This window comes from Mycteria americana, chromosome 7, assembly GCF_035582795.1.
Source record: "Mycteria americana isolate JAX WOST 10 ecotype Jacksonville Zoo and Gardens chromosome 7, USCA_MyAme_1.0, whole genome shotgun sequence".
NCBI classification, from domain to species: Eukaryota; Metazoa; Chordata; class Aves; order Ciconiiformes; family Ciconiidae; genus Mycteria; species Mycteria americana.
In genome coordinates, this window is record NC_134371.1 from 8,693,284 (window position 1) to 8,711,100 (window position 17,817).

At 39.2% G+C, this 17,817-nt stretch overlaps 1 protein-coding gene across 7 annotated transcripts in view; it reads right to left on the reverse strand.

The window, feature by feature from the left end:
• Positions 1–17,817, reverse strand: part of TBL1XR1 (TBL1X/Y related 1) — a 115,158-nt gene that overhangs the window by 53,956 nt on the left and 43,385 nt on the right. For all 7 annotated transcript variants that reach the window (XM_075506905.1, XM_075506906.1, XM_075506908.1 and 4 more), the window contains exon 2: positions 9,183–9,247. The gene's annotated coding sequence lies outside the window, so the exon portion shown is untranslated. The remainder of the gene's footprint in view (positions 1–9,182; positions 9,248–17,817) is intronic.

Here is a 17,817-nt window from a genome sequence, read left to right on the forward strand (position 1 = left end):
TATATCCCCTCTCAGACTTCACTTTACTGAGATAAACCAACCAACTTCACAGTGTCCTCTTGCAAGATGGACACAGCTCTTCCTTCACCATTTCCATAGTCCTCTTCTGTACCTGCTCCACTTCACACTCATCTTTCTTGAACATGGTCTACCAGAGTAGTTCAGTGTTAGACACAGGGATTTAGCAGCGCTGCCTTGCATGTGAGCACCATTAACACTTTCCTATTTCTACCGTTAAGTACCTCTTCACCTCACGGACCTTAGGAGTACATTTTTCAGAGCTGCAGGGTACTATGGAAAAGATATCTTTTGATTTTACTGGCTAATATACTCTAGTCTTTCCATTCCTCTGTCATTTTCAAGAGAGAAGCACCCAGGTTAGGGCAAAATTCACATCTACCCGTAAGTGCCCAACAACGTGCTATGACATTTCAGTCCACTTTTTCCACTCAAGTCCTAAAGATCATCCAGCTCTTCCTGTAGATACTCTTGTTCCTCATCGATACTGACAGCACCTCCCAACTTTATGTCACTGGCAAATTTTATTGCACACTCCTAGTTTTGGTGCCAAGTTCATTAGTGAATACATTAAAGTCAGCCCAAGACCAATTCTTAAGATGACTAACTTCCTTTAGGCACAGCACATCCCCTGTGAGCACAAAATGATGTGACCTCCCTTTAACACAATCCTCATTCTTCTCACAATCCTTCTACATTTCATCAGTATTTTAACAAATTATTTCCAACATATTGCTGGAGCAAGCGTCATACCGCAGTCTAGACAGATTAGCTCTAGTGTATTCTTTTTTCTAAAACAAAAAATGAACAACTTTTCATGAAAGAAAGACAACACAGATCCCACTATAGGTGTCCGTGAAGTCCATGCTTAAGTCTTGTCTATTGTGATTATAAATATATATATACACACACACACAATACAGAGTAGCAACCCTTCCTCAGTTCCCTCCCAATGAAAGCCAGAGCTCCCGTGACCTCCAGACACTGAGATGTTAGGAGTAAGATATTTCAGAGGATCGCAGTTACATTACGCCATATAACATTCATTCTTTTTCCAAATATGCTACAATCCACATCTGACTGCGGATGACTGAAAAGCAGTCCAATGAAAATGAGAAGCAGTAACAGCCCAAGGGATATTGTCAACCTCAATGGCGTAATCCCTGCAACTGCCATGACACAGTCATATTGCAAGACAAAAATCGGCAGTTTATTTAGTTTGCATTAGGAGAAAAAGGAAATTCAATTGAAATACATGGACCACCATAGAGACAACCACAGCACATATGAATAAAAAACAAAACAAAACAAAAAAAAGAGGCGCTGCTTGTTCCTGTAGGCTACGAGGAGGTAGATATGCTGAGAAACTTCAGTCAACTTTAGCAAAGAGAACGGTGGAACAAAACTGGATGGGTCAATGAAAGTGACTTCGCTCCACAACAGCCGATTCACCACGGCTTTCAGCCTGAGCCAAAAACCAGGACACACAAGAATCTGGCCGCTGATTGTGGAGGACTTTGAACCAGGAATCTAGTAAACTGCAACAGCATAGAAAATATCTTAGCAATAACCAAAATTGAAGGATTCAGCACAAAACAATTTTTTTTTTTTTTTAAAAAGTTAAATATAAAAGACATTGGGAAATTAAGCTAGTGGAAAGGTATGCCAACAATCTGTTCTCAGCTGCATTCACATTCACAAAATCATAAGCAAACTAGTTACTTGCTTATTGTAAAAAGCATGAAAACTGTAGGCGAAAAGGCAGTAATGATCTTGCCTAGAGAGCAGCACCATTTGCAATGTATGTAATTAAGTCACCTCCTCACAGCGCTTCCTTGGGTTCAAATACCCTTACCTACTCCTCAGGTTACTTCCCATTTCCCAGATGGTCAGTCTCCAGAAAATATCTTCTGCACCTCAGCCACTTCTTGGTTAAATCCATTTTGACGGCTCATTAGTAGAACAATTTATCAACTGTTGCAAGAATAGCTGTTATAAATTTGTTCTCTAAGTAAATCAGGTTCCTTGCAGCCTTTTCAAATGCATTTTAATGTGAAATGCTGACATCAAGTCTTAAGTTCATTTGATTATTTTTTCTGTTTATGTTATTAGTAATCAGTTTTTCTGGCACTCTTTTCTGTTCCAGTTCAATCACTCAGTTGAATTAGTTGAACTCCTGGTGAACTGCACCAAAAAAAGGAAAATTAACTAATGCCTCATTTGATCTTGTGACCATAAAACTTGTGTTTTCATTCCCTCTTTAACCTTTGACCATCTATTTTTCCCCTTAATTTGTGTGTTATGTACCTGATAGTTTTAAATTTATTTCTTTAATTCATGAAAAAAGAATCCGCTCTGACAGCTGATCTGCCCTCTATTCATTTTAACTAATGCTGGCTTTATTCTAGATTCTCATTAATAAGCACTCACTTAAAATCACTTCTTCATAGCCCATCATACATGCATGTTATTTGACTTACTGTATTCTCTTTAACAGAAGTGCATGGCTATTTTCACAAAAAGTGGCAACTATGCTAACAGAGAAAACAAGCTTACAAAAGAGTGAAATGGCTGATCTTGTAAAAGCCAGTTTATTACTCTAATAAAGTCCTCTCTTTCTCATATTGTTAGGATGGACTTGAACTTAATTTATGCTACTGGGTTTATCTTTTTTTTTTAAACAGATGTCAAGCACCTGAACACAAGATAAAACATTTTTAAAACACATGTAGACCATAATAAAATATGGTCCATCTACAGCCAAAAGAAATTAAATGAAAGGGGAAAATTTCATTAATATCATTAATGAGGACAAGTATTCCAACTATGGCTCACATTTGTTCTCTATTTGAGCAAATATTAAGTTCATGGATGTCAATCCTATATACATTGCTCAGTATCAACCCCAGAAGGATTCAGATGCCTTGCCTTAAATAGTTTTTTATATATGTTCATTAAAGTGCAGTAAGAACAGCACACTTGACCTTCATTTACAAATATGAGTGCACTAAGCCAGTGACTACGATCTTTATTTCTATTCATATGGTCAATTAGAGACTTGGCATGTAGGTACAGGCTTCTACAGCTGGCATCCATGTTGCTGGCCATGCAGACACAGGTTCCCTGGTCTTTGGTGGCCAGCAGGTCTCAGTTTCTCCCGAGTAAATAAAAGTCGGTATATTCAGTATCATTCCCGCGAGCCCACAGACTTCCTGTTGTTCTGCAGAAATATTCATTATCTCCCAGCATCAACACCACTCAAACTAAGGGCAGCTTTTACTCTTGTTGACTTGAACTACTATCAACTTTCTGTTGACAACAAGGAAACCAGGAACAAGACCTGATGATACAAGTGACACATTAACAAGGTCTTCTGTGAAATAAGCCCTGCCTGTGAAATAAGCCCCGCTTTTCTCCGGAAGGTAACACTCACGTGCTCAGACACAAAAGAACCTGTCCTTAGGTTTTCTCTACAATATCCTACTTCACGTACATCTAATATCCACTTTAATTTTTTTAATATGCCACAAGCTTAGTCACTGTCAAGAACATTAACACTGTATTTCTAATTCTTTCATATAATAGAGCAGGAAAAGGGTCATTTCAGGTTACACGACTGCACTATGGGCATATGGCAGTGAACCCACAGCAGAAACATAAAATCTCCCTCTCTTCTAAAGCAGATGGCATGCTGATCAAGTAAGATATAATCTAATGCTAGCTGCACTACTACTGCTGCTATTAACTATTGAACCAAACCCAGTATAAAGTAGTAAAGAAAGACTGAAAAACCCAAGGCAGGGGAGGTGAAGGGGGAGGAAGACAGCAAGGGAAAAAAAAAAAACCCACAGAGTAAAAAAGCTGTAACATAAGACAATCTATTGCAGCAGAAACAGCCTCTTTTCAGGTACATTTTAAGATTTAAAACCTGGGAATGGCAATAGGCAAGGAACAGCAATGGCCCTCATCCTGTTTTAGAGGCTGCTCCCCTAGTTTGAGATACTGGCCCAGTTCCCTTTGCTCTTGCGGGCACCTGCCAGGGGCTAAATATCCTGGATGCTTAGATAATTACATATTTATGATTCTGCCGAGAATTCTTAGTCAAAGCTTATTTCTGAACTGTAAAATGCTTAGAGAATCAGCAGAGAAAGTTCTCTGACAAATGCTACTTTAAAATAGAGCCACCGCTTCTTAAAATTTTTAAGGACAGTAGTTTCCCTTTCAGTTGATTCATTCAGTAGTGAACTTTAACTAATGGTAGAAAAAGGAGGCAAGGGGTGTTTTCCCTGTGAATCAGAAAGGGATTTTACTAGTGTGTTTAACTTGCTTTCTGTAAAGAAATAGAAACTTAACAAACCCTTCCAAAACTGGATCAGAATGCAGTAGCACATAAAATTTTTAATGCTTATCACAGTATGCACCCTACCACACCACACAATTTTTCTTCTATATCACATTATTAGCACTTCCTCTTCAACACATATAACACTAGATCAGCTAATTCATGCTGACCCAATAAAGAGAACTTATGGATGAACACTCTGAAATATAATTGTTCAGCCATAACCAATTATCAGAGAAAATACATTGTACTTCACCTTCCTTCATTGATGATAGCATCCATTGATTTCAGAAGGAGCAGAACAGTCCAAAATTTCATGTTGTCACTTAGTTTAGACTATTTCAGAAACTGCTAGAAAGATTTTTTTTTTACTTTTAAAATGGTAGTCCATAAACTGTATAACCTACAGTCTCAACAATAAATTTCGTGACCACTTTTAGGCCCTACCGTTGAAAGTGCTTTCAAGCTTGGTTAGCTTTATGCATGTGAGTACTCCTTATTTATATCTCAAAAGAACTATTCCTACACTTGAAGATACATGTATGCACATGCATATGTATTTGAAGAATAAGGGCCTTAGTCTTGCAGGGTTATTTATTTTGAAGCAACTATTCATGTCTCTTGTGGCCAACATATTAAGTACTGTCAAGTTTCATAAACTCTTGAAAGCAGGGGTCCCTATTCTCAGTATAATGAAAACCAACCTCCAGCTTTACCATCTTTCAAAGGTCCGCCCACCCGCAGATATTCTTTCGTATATACTTCTAGTTGTGAGATGACATTCAGCTCCTGTTGAAACAAAGTCAATTTTGCAATTCCAGTGCAAACCCTGGAGCTAGCAGCATGGACCTCATGCTGTCCTTGGCAGGTGCCAGCAGAGGCAGGGCTTCCATGCCAAATCCAACTCCTCCCGTTCTGAGTGCAGGTTCCTGCCCTCTCCCTTGCTTGTCTTCCTCTGCATTAAACCGTTTTAACATAATGGGCTGGCAGAAGATTAACCTGGCAGATAGATCAGCGTTTAGATGGGTTTAGCTGTTATGGAACCACAGGCTAATAGTTATATCCATTTATTCCTTCAGCTGTCTTCTAAGGAGCGGTAAGGTCACAGGATGACACTACAGAATGCACCACAAATAGGTTTGAAGAAAAAGTCTTGCTGCATACTTGGGGAAGTTTTTGCAGACGTCTTCCAATCCCTTCGCTGAATGACTTTTTCTTTGGAGTGACTTCATCCTCCCCAGCTCCTCCAACCACTCCTGCCGTTTCTGGGCTAAATCTGCTAGGCAGGCAATCATGTTGAAGTGTTGCACCCATGGAATTTCCTGGCCCAAGAGACTCAGTGCCTGCAGAGTTGTTCTCCTATAACAAGTCTCTTACACGTAAGAACAGTTGACGTAACACATAACGGGTATGTTACACTTTCAAAACACAGTGAGATATATTCACCTAAAAGTAGACAGCATTGAAAAGAATGGATTTAAAACACCTACTTTGTATTCCTCTCAAGAGACTATGAGGACATGACTTAGCTGTTGATGGCCCTGCTTTCCTGGAGACTAACTTTGTGCTCACTGCCTATCCTCAGACTTTGCCTGTGCCAGCTAGGAATAAATGGTAACATCCTCTATTCCCTTCTGCAGGAGACCTTTTTAACTGATCAGTGTGTTGATCTTTGTCAAACTAACCATGTGCTAAGGGATGGAGCCAAGAACCCAGGCACAGAATTTTTCAGGATACCTCTCAGATGGCCATCATGTTGCCTTTCTTGCTCAATTCCTCCATAGCCCTTTTTAGTTACTTCCTGCGAAATTAAATCCATCACAGCAAGCTGTTGTATGATGGTCACAAATGGATACTTCCCAGCTTTCAGTAAGTTCCTGGTTTTTGCACACTCCTTTTTATATATGTAGATGCACATATATATGTGTATAGATACATGCACACACAAGCACACCCATATATAGCCACACATATTTATGCATGCACACACAAACACAGGCCTGCTTCAATGACTTGTAGAAGATAGAAAGGCAAACTGTTTTGCTTCTAAAAGTTGCAAGAGAAGCATTGCAAGGTACGATGGAAAATCTCTGCTGGGTAAGTTACCTGTTCCATCACATAACAAAAAAATTATTTGCTAAAGCCTTTGCGGAAAACCTGGCATGATCTTTGGCTTAGGCCAAAGGTCCAGGACTTTTGATTTTTATTTCCAACACTTTCATTAACCCTTGTGACTGTGGATTAAGTACCCAGTTATCAGCCTCTAAATGAACCTTCAAAATCCTAGAAAAAGTAGCATTATATACTAAAAGTAGCATTATATACTAATTTTCCTTCAATTAACAGGCTTTTTTTGTTAAGCCTTTGCATCTTTCCTTTGAGACTCTGAGGAACATTACAGGTGACTGGAAGAATGGGAAGGAGAACTTACACCAGCTGAACAGAGCCTTAATCTCTTTTAGCAGGCTATATTCACAGTATAAATATCTTATTTAAAAAAAAAAAAAAGGGGGCAACAATTACAACATGTTTTTAAGGAGTAACTGATATTTTACCCTATTTAGTTATCAGTAAACATATCATATATGATGCAAAAAATAAGCATCTTTTAATTACCTTTAAAATAGAAAAGCAAATAAAAAACAAAAGAGGATGTGTAACTTCTGTGTTTTACTTTTTTTTTTAGTACTAAGAAATGGAACTGACAATCATGACTAAAAAACTGATCAAAAATGCTAGTATCATTTCTCAAGGGAATCAGAAATGAATTTGTGATTCAAATATATGTATTGAACATGGGTAGCCAAGTTAAACTAAGTCTTGTTCAGGAGAAGAATACAAACTGCTTTTTTCAGGTCAACCTCTGGCCCATACTTTGTCTACAAACATCAGAGAGAAAAACAACATAATAAAAAACTATGAAAGTCTTCTTTACTATAAACCAGATTAAGTTATGATTACTTTTGGAATGATGAAGAATGTGTCTAGCTTGTCTCTTAAATCTACATTTAAACTGTTTCAAAGTTAATTAAGAGATGAGTAATTCTTTAGAAATCTCTAGAATAATAAAATATAACAACTTATAGCACAAAAGCAGCCCTTAAAGAAAAGAGTGGGGAATATTTCACTTCACTACAAGTAACAGTTGAGTATGTTTTATGATCACTGTAACAACTAGCATGCCCTTGAGACTGTGCAATTCTGAATTTCTAATATAATTTGTAGGGGAAAAAATTAGGACAAAATGCAGTAACATTTCAAGTACAGTCTCTCAGTATTTTAAAATTTTATGAAGTATAAGGACTAGGTTAATATGGAATGAGTCATGTTTTTAAGAGAAGCAGTAATACAGACCTGTATTTTAAATCATAACTAAAACCATGCTCAACTAACACAAAAGAAAAAGAAATCAAAGTAGCTTTTTGTTGGAAAAAGGTCAACAACAACAATGAAAACTTAGTAATAATAGAAAAGGCTGAGAGCACTGCTAGTTTCAGTTTTGGAAAGTAAAAATATCAGGCTAAGTGACCAGGTAAAAACGATGCCTTCTCATACAACAAGTCCGTTCCCACCAGCTGAAATTTATCCCAAACCAATATAAACTTTACACATATCAACTCTACGGCTAAACATCAGGCTATTAAATGACTACACACTCGCTGCAGATCTTCTGGTTTCAGAGTTGTATTTGCTTTACTTAGTGCCAAATATATGCTGCATTACATTTTACTCCATGATGTCTTCGAGAATCAACAGAACCACTTACTACATTTCAAAGTAAAGCAGTTACATCCAAGCAAACTCTCTTGGAGCGTCATTCTGCTCACAGGGCAAAGATAGTGGAGTTGCAAAGGTATAAGTGAGGCTATAATTTATTTACATATTCTTTAGATCCATGCCCATACGCAAACCAAAGGAACCCAGCTCAGCTCTCAGATCCCAAATTGAGTTTTCAAACCTAGTGGTTAGAAATACTATCCCTTTAACTTCTGTAATGAACACAATGATCTAGAGATGCTTGAAATACAAAACTCAGGCTGGCACTTTCTGCATGTATTTCTTAAGGCTAGCACTGCAATTACCATTCTTGTAGTACACCTCAACTGTGACAACACAAGATACCAAAACTGCTTATTTGATCAAAGCTGGAGCAGTACGTTCCAGTCCTCCTCTTCAGACCTAACCCTGCCTTCCATCTGCACAACTATCAGAAAGCATAAGTAAACCATAAAGACAGTCTGCAAATATAAACTTCCAATAGTCTGTAACATTGAGTAATATTCCAGAGATGGAATAAGAAGATCACATCAACCAAGCCCCTTTCTATAGGAGCTAAGATTTTAACTTCACTATTCATGCGGTCAAATGTGCAGAAGCAAAATACACCTGACTGCATAAATTTTTTTTTTTTTTTTTTTTTTTTTTAAGTAGGAGAAGCTGTTAGTACTGTAACAAACTGCAGAGAGCACCCAAGTCAGGGCAATAGAGCACTCTGCTCTGCTACAGCTTGCCCCAAACAGGCTTTTGGCCAAAAGAGGAAGCAAAACCAGTTACCAACAGGATGAGCTGTGTTATTGTCAAGTCACACTTCTCGCTTCAAAATTAACGTGCCGCCCTACTTGCCACGGGATAAAATCCATACACAATTTTAATATTTTTATCAAACAGAATAATGGTCTAGATGTTTCTTTAAAAATTAAAATAATCCATTTGTGTACTAAAAAGTAGTTATTCTAAAAATACTATTTGCAATACAAGATGGCTTACGGTATATCTGCAGGAAGGAACCATCCCGCCTTTAGCTAGTTAACAAGGTACTTACCATTGGCAGTGCATTGATATGCGGAAGTTTTCCTTTCAGGTGCCTCTTGCCACAGAAGGGCAATGCTGACAAGGAAATAAGGAGACAAAATTGGAAACATTAATTTTTATTATTTTGAAAACGGTGGTGTTAACACAATAAAACGTTATTAAGTATGGGCCTTCACAGCTCTTGCAGCCTCCTCTGTTCAAGGAGCTGCGTGATTACCACTGAATTTGTATACAGCCTAGAGCAGCAGCGATCAGGCACAGAACAGCATGCAGAGCTGGGGTTTTGCATATATCCTGTCGCTACCCACATCACACAAACTGCTCCTGCGGGGAGCCTGAAACACAGACCTTTGAACAAATAAGCCTGCTGAGGTCTGGTGGTGTAAGTATTCATTCTAGACAGTCGCACCCATTCAGCAGGAGCGTACACAAACAAAACAACCTGCAGATAAAAATCCTGATGTCTGGATTTTGCCTTAGCTCTCCAGAAAAAGCTTCAGGAAGTCAACTAGGCAAAGTGGACAGCTTACAGTATCTTCTGCCCATGCCAACTTTCTTCTGGAAATAAACCTCAGCTACAGACTTCCAAACACTCTGAGAAGCCCCAAACAAAAATCAACATTCCAGCGGTTTGACTTCCAAAATGGTTACATCCACTGAAAAGCAGGAGGAAAAAAAAAAAAAAAAAAGAGGAAGAAATCTGTTTTCCTAACACGTATTGCACTAAATAACTCCGTTTATGAACACAGGTGTGCCCATGCACCCAGATAGTTACCAACTCCTGCAGTGACCCCACTAATTAAAAGGAAAAAAAAAAACCCCTCATACTAGTTGCTGGGAACATTTGACAACATGTACATAATAGAAATCATCCTAGTGTAATATTCAAGAGAAATCTTGCCCATCTTCAAAAACCAAACAAAAGCATAATCCAAAAAAATCCATGCTCTCCTACATTTTAGTAATTTTCTTTACATATCAATAATAATTTCATGCATCTAACAATAAAACAGTTAAGTGTAAGCAAACACGTTTTGATGTCCAAATATGTGTTAACTCTATTCACTGTAACATCCATTTTTATTCATTAATGACAAACAATTTTTATTCACACTAATATTTCTGAGTGGTTGCTCTCCACACAAATACTTGCCAGACTACTCTTCTTGTTGGGAAATAATCTAATCACCCACTCAAAGAGCAGGAAGGGGGACAGATGGACATGGGTGACTAATAAAGTATTATCCGACTATTTTTAGATTAAACCATTTACAAAGCATCTGTAAACTGTGTTCAAAAACTTTTACTATGAGTAAAGAACAACTACAGTTCTCGGGGCTCATATCAACACAAAGTTCTCGCAATTTTCAAGCTCAACCAGTAGGAAATGGCTTATTAGAAAGCCATTTTTGGACCTGACCAAAAGAAGAGCTGCAGCAGTCGAGTTCATTTTATTCTTACAGATCCCACCGCACTACCAAGGCAGACAGAAATGTAACCTTCACAGTGCGTAACCTTCACAGTGCAAGCAAGAGGCACTGCAGAGGATGCTAAAGAATGCAGGAATGCTGGGAATTGAAAGAATTTGCAAACATGCTCTTGTTCCCTTGCTTAGTTGTACTGGTGCTGCAGAAATTATGTAAATAGGCTGAGGAAAACTCCACTCCTCAAGTGGCACGGTTTCCTATGCAGAGCTACTCAGAAAGTTTGTTTTTTCCACAACCAGAGTTGCAGACCAGCAGAGAAGAGAAAGCTTTATCACCTCGCTCAGCAGACCCCATAAACAAACATTACTTGCTTATAACAAGAGTCTTCCTTAAAAACAGAACAACGCACCAACCAACCAATATTTGCACTCTTCTTTTGGGAACAGACTAAATCATTGTAGCAGCTGTGTGCAGAGAAAGCAGAGGAGGGCTCTGCTGCCCTGAGTGTGACGCTTGGTTTGGGTTATTTCATTTGGGAAGGAACATGGCAAACATAAATAAAAGGATGATTGCACAAACATAAACCATTTTCTTCAATGAAAAAAGGCTTTCTTCAGTATACACTGCCCAAACCGTCTCCTTCCAACACCCCTTTGCCCTTGTGCAATCTTCTGAGTGCTCTACTTATCATCGAAGCCAGAAAGGGAAACCTTTCCATCTGATCCGTGGAAGAGGCTTCTTGTCCTTTACTTTATATCTAAACAGGGCAGTGACACGGAAAGAAGCTGGAAGCAAAGACTCAAGAGAGCAGAGAATGAGAAAAGAAAGGGTTCACTGACTCCGCTTCATTCCTCACTCATGTTAATTGGTTGTAGGCTCCGGTTTTAAGTAAGAGCGCTTGAAATGACACGTAAACATTTAGAAAATGCTGCGATGTCCTTCAGAATCAAGTACTGAGTACAAATGCCTTATCAGCAACTTCTTTCTTTCCAAATTTATCCTATTGGATTTTGCCATTTTGGCACGTACCTTGAAAGAATGCAGGTGACGGCTATAATTTATTGATTTTAGAATATTTTCTCGCCTTTATATACTGACTTGTTACGGTGATTTACACAGGTGTCCAGGTGTAGTAACAGCTACACTATGTGACACTTAAGAATAAGCCACCAGCTTCCCTTGAAGTTGATAAAGCACACCTGGGGAACGCACAGTAGCTTGTGAGTTTGGATCCTTCATCTTGGAGGGGCTGGAGGGTTGCCCACTGACTGATGACTAATGCCTTCAGCATCGACCGGATACTGCTCCACTCGACTTAGAAAAAGAAGTAAGATTTTGCTGCACGCGTACAGACCTGCCAGTGCTCACCAGCTTTGCCCACGCCGGGTTTTTCTGCATGAGAATGACACAGCTGATGCCTGTGTCCACCCATGACACTGCACCCAAGCACTCGGTACAATGCCCAACATCATCTCCTCGGAAAGAGCATCCCGCTGCGGTGCGTAGAGCGGCAGCAACACCTGAAGCCCTAAACTCTTGAGACCTACTTGCATGCAGAGGTGGCAAAAAAGTCCAGTTCCCGTCTTCAGGGCCAAAACTAATGCACTGAACCAGCTACCAAAAAAGCAAATACCAATCCATGCTGCTAGCACAGACTGGGCTGCTGTTACCAACTGAGTAATACTCGTGTAGTACAAAGACGAAACCACAGATAAAATCAACCATGGCACTGCACGGTGACAAATCTGGTTATAAACACATAGAGCAGATGTACACTAACATTATTCCTTACCTGTTTCCAAACATAATCAGTTCAAAACAAGGATTTCTCTAGAAGCTATTTACAAAAATGTTTAACCATTTTCTTCTAGAAATGCTATCATTTATGCTATTTTCTCCTACCCATCCATTACACGAGGAATTACACTGGGTTCATGCTATGGCTAAAATAATGTTTTCTGCGTGAGCTTTGAATCGCTTCTGTTCCTCATGTGAACTTGTGCGCTCATGTTTTTCTTCTAATCCTCTTAGGATCACACTGTTTATACTACTCTCTGAGATTTTGGTGCTATTTGAGCTTTAACAACAAATTTAGTCATTAGATGTTGTGCTTTGTGAATTTCAAAAGCCTTCTAAGGACACGGTATCTTTTCTTCTAAATTCTCCTCGAGTATCCTGCTTTTATCTGGATTCAGTATCTGGAAAGAGTGTCCCAATCAAAACAGAATTAAAAATAACTAAATCCTGGATATTCCCCTCAGTTACTAGGCTGCAAAGAGCATCAGACAATAGTCTTAAAAGCCTAAATTGAAAACTAATCACTCCATTGAATCCTTGCTTTCATTTGGTTAATAGGCATACACAAAACTAGCGGTGATTCTACCACTGCCATGCTTGGAACATAAACAGAGAAAATCAAAGTTATTTCTTTTAATCACAGTTCCACAGCGATGTATGGCAATTTTTTTTAAACAATTCAGCACTTCTACAATAACATCTGCTTTTCAGATCTAAGAGAGAAGCTGAACTGAGATAAATACCAACTCAAAAAATGCAAGAGAAACAAATACGTATGAGTGGGGGAAAAAAATTAGGACCACACACAAGACAGCATTAAAAACTGTCATTACCTGCAACTAGTTGGTAGTGATAGGGTTCCTAGTGACAAAATAACACCCACAAACCGCACCAACACTCCACTCGAGGAGCACAGCAGCAGCACAGCACTGGAGTACACTCAGATGGAGGGGGGGATCACCGAGGGTGCTTTACAAGAAACCTCAAACAGGGAACACTCAAAGTATCCGAGACCTTCCCAGAGACATATCCACCTATATTGCTAAACTCTATCTGAAATGGCTTTTCTCTGTCAATTGAGAAATCTTTATTTCCTGATCTTTGTTCTGTCTTTAGGCCTTTATTACGTCAGAAATACAGAAAAACCTGATGCAAGCTAACTTTCTGGATGTTTCAAAGAAGAAATGCTTAACATATATATTCATATCACATAAAAGTTGCACAACTTTCCACACTTCAGAAATACTCTTTCATATACCAAGTACCTGTATGCCTATGGACGTATGCGAACCAACTATTGCAACAAAACAGGGTATCTGAGGGCATAAAGAACTGGGTAAGCAGACAACGCTATTTGGGGAAAGATCATCCAGATATAGGAACCACTCTTCAAAAGTGCACAGAGACAGGATTCACTGTACAATGAGAAACATCGGAAGAGTCAGACTAGAGCAAAAGAATATTGTAGCAGCTACTTAAAAGTTTAAACACCAGTTTCTATAAAGGCCAAAAATTAAGGTAAATCACAGAAGATAGCTTATAGCCCACTGAAAGGAAAGGAAGCTAAATTGCTGGAGATGGAACCTTCTTAGCCAGCTCTATTAAAAACACATAAGGCACAAGAGTAATCTTGTCAATACCGATCAGCTGGTACCACTGAGGAAGGAGGGAGGGCGAGTGCTGCAGCACGATTTCACTTGCAAGGCATTTAAATGAAATTCATTACTAAGTAACCCAATTCACATAAACTGAAAGTTAAAAGATCCTAACAAATGAAGTTAAATCCAGTCTAGACTGGGAAAGAATATAAATAGTTATTACTCAAAGCGCTGAGTGTTACGTGAAGGGACTATGGCTTCTAGAGTAGTCACAAAATCCCACCTTCACAGACTGCTACATCTAGGATGGGGGTCCACCTATGCAAATTCAAGGCAGTTTCTAGTTTGTGTTGCTTGTTTGTTTTCTGAAGATAGTGGACATGATGACAGTGACATATTGATAATAATAGTAGCATATTGATAAATAATTTTTTGTGGTTTTATTCTAGGACTGAGTTTTAAATTTATCACTGCAAGATTAATCAGAGAAAAGACTGAGAATAACAGCCTGTCCAACTGGGTGCTCTCAGCAGTCTCACCTCAAATTGGAAAGAGAAAAAAAAAAAACTTCCTTGTGTAAAAAAAATAAATCTGATGTGTAGCATTTAGGGGCCACTCTGTTATTCTCAGTAAGTTTATTACAGATTTCAAATACATACCTAAAAACTGAACCAAGACACAAACAAAATATATCACTTAAAAAAAAATCAGAATATTTTTTTTCCATTCCCTTTCCTCAAGGTAGGAAGAGCCATATTTCCCATGACACTAACTCAGCCTGCTCCAGCTTGCCAAATCACTCAGCCACGCTGCTCAGTGACAACCCTTCCCTTCACCATGCAGAGCCCGTTAACTCAGACGAGCCTTCACAGCTGAAGGGAGGCAGGCACCTGCTTTTGTCAACATGGCAATGTGTTTGTAGGGAACTGATAGTTGCAAGGTTACCAGGACTTCTAAATCAGTCTCCAATTTGGGGATATGGAACAAAGCTCAAACTGCTTCCCTGGGAAAAACACCTTCTTCCCTTTCCCTGCTTCTGCTAACTGTGCCTGCCTTGTCTCTGTTTTTAGATATTTAGGACAAGATATTCCTCTGCTTTGGGATTAATGGTGGCCTTGCAGAAGAACCAATCTAGATTATGGCAAGCAACAGAAATCGTTACAGTGGGGCAACAGCACAACTGTACAAGTTTCTTAAAGAGCTTAATTTATTGAATTCATTAAAATTCCGTCTCAAGTGTGCCATGCTTTGGGAGGTGGGATACATGTTTTAAGTAGACATCACATTTGGAACTGGGCTTAAAATGTTTAAATAAGGAAATCTCAAAAGACAAGAAGAGGACATGACAATATTGTGTTATTTTCAACCCTAATGAATGTAACCACCATTCAAGCCGTGTCTGTGTTTCCCTCAATATCGGTACCACCATCACCCTCACTTTTTTGGGCAACCAGAAGTCAAATGGGGCGTTCTTTCAGAGTAAAAGCTCAATCTACATTTTTGTCAAGCCAAGCTAATGAGCTGCAGAGGACATTTAGACGATGCAGCGGGACTTGGGTTCTGCTGCAAGACACGGCGTTTGCAGTTTGACATCAACAGGCTCAAGAAGTCCCGCTGTGGCCACTGACCCTGAACATCGCGTACACCCCGTGTTGTTGAAGTTGCGGCTCTCTTCTTATCTGAGAACACATTAGGAAGGCTGGTTGCCTTCTGCCTGCCTTCTGCAGGAGCGCCTTGCAGGATATTTGCCCTCGCAGCAAAGTATCGGGTTCAAAAACAGATGTATACCAAAATGTTCTAAAAATCCACCTTACTTGTGATATATTGGGCATGTAAAAGTAATAGCACAGTCGGAAGAATTGGGATCCAAGAATTCTTTTAATATAGCCCTCAAAATCATGAGTTACTTTTAATACTCAAAAGCACTTAAAAATCCATAGGTATGAAAACATTTTTCTGAAAACTTGAAGTCATACCAGAGGTCAAAAGTAGAACTTGTGGTGGAGCTTGGGCTCATATACTCCAGATGTTCCTGGGATGCAGTTCCCCTAAAATAAGGTGTTTATAATGCTTTCCAGATTCTTCCTAAAATTATTATTACTATTATTTTGTGCAAAGCCAGAGAAAAACGTAAGCCTCTCATGCTGCCAAAAAAGGTAACACTGACTGCCCTGAAATAATCCATTAAACGTATCAAGGAACAATTAAATATTTTTTCCAAAAATACTGCTCATCAAAAGCTGTTGCACTTCTGCTTACAGTCTACTCTCATTTCCCCAGGAATTTTTGAAAACTGAGTGACATTTGGTGCATAATGTACTCGTGCAGTAGCACCACCTTTCTATAAAAATTCTGTGTCTTGGTCATATTTTCACACAAATAATCTACAGATTAAACTCTTTCTATCTAGGTAAACCCTGTGATTAAACAGCAGTTCAATTTTCCAAGACCAAGCAACACAGAAGGAATTCTTCCCCTTTTCAAATCTCCACACCCTACCACCAGTAGGCAATATCTATCATCTTTCCTACAAATCCTCCTGCCTCTGCCCTTCCCACGCTCCCATCATTTCACTAACGGGGTAATTTTGTGGCATCATATGAGGACTCTGACTCACAAGGAGTTAAAACCTACCCGGAGAGGGCTGTCCTCCCTCGTTCATGCACTGGTTCTCCAGCCATCCCTGCTAAAAGGACAACTTATTCTAATACAGCGGCTACTGAACTGTGGCAAATTGCAGACTAGCGTACAGGAAAAAAGACTGTGCCTCTCATTACCATGGCAAACTTTCCTGCTTCACGAGCAGGTAAGCCATCCCTGCAGCAGGAGCTAAAAACTTTGAGGGCAGAGGGACAGCACACTCGTTCCCAAATAAGCTGCCTCTTGTCTGTAAGAATTCAGAGGGTGCAGCTCACCTGAAGGCTTTGGTTTAGTTTTATTCTCAAGTCACATCCTAGCCAAAACCTACCTGCTATTGCTCAGGGAGACCTTGGTACCCCCCCATCTACCCACTTGCAGTTGGGTGCTCTCGCCACCTCCTTTCCCTTAAAAAATGGAAATTAATAGTTTTCTACCACTCAGCTCCTGAAGCATCTCACTGCAGGGTCAGAAGAGCACAGAAGTGGCTCAAGAGAGGAAGAGGGAACACAGCCCTGAAAGAGAAGAAACGCAGGAACAGCACTGCCCTATAGCTCTGTCGTCAAAATACACCTCTGTTTCTAAGGGATGCCTCATGCCTTGGACAACGATGGGGATCCCAGCACAAAAATCTCACAGCAAAGACAGAATGATGTACTAGGTAATGTGAGTCATACCAGAAATAACACAGATGCTAACTGTATAAAATATATATATTATTCTGTTGTATCCTCAAACCATTTAGATACCAGAGCTGAGAAACTACGTTTGTCTGTCAGACTGATTGAACAGGGAAATAGTTGCATCAATACTAGACTTATACATGGAGAAATAGACACCAAAACCTGTTCCAAAGAATAAGCAGCCTACAGTACAGATAAACATAGCAAAATATTTACTTTAGCAGTATGGTCAAGGAGAATAGCATTTATTAAATAAATGGATTAAAGTCATTAATCAACAGCAGCATTAGACTAATCTAATCATGCCACTTGTTCTTCACCTTTGGTTGGGGTTTGTTTTGTTTTGTTTTTTTAACAACAGGACCTAAGCATGATCAAGGAAAACAAATATATTTGATTCATCAATGACAGCATATTCAAAGGATTTGATGAGCATCAGGAAGTGAAGCCACAGTAAAGAGGTCTCACAAAGACTGCCACTAGGCTATGATTAATTGATAACA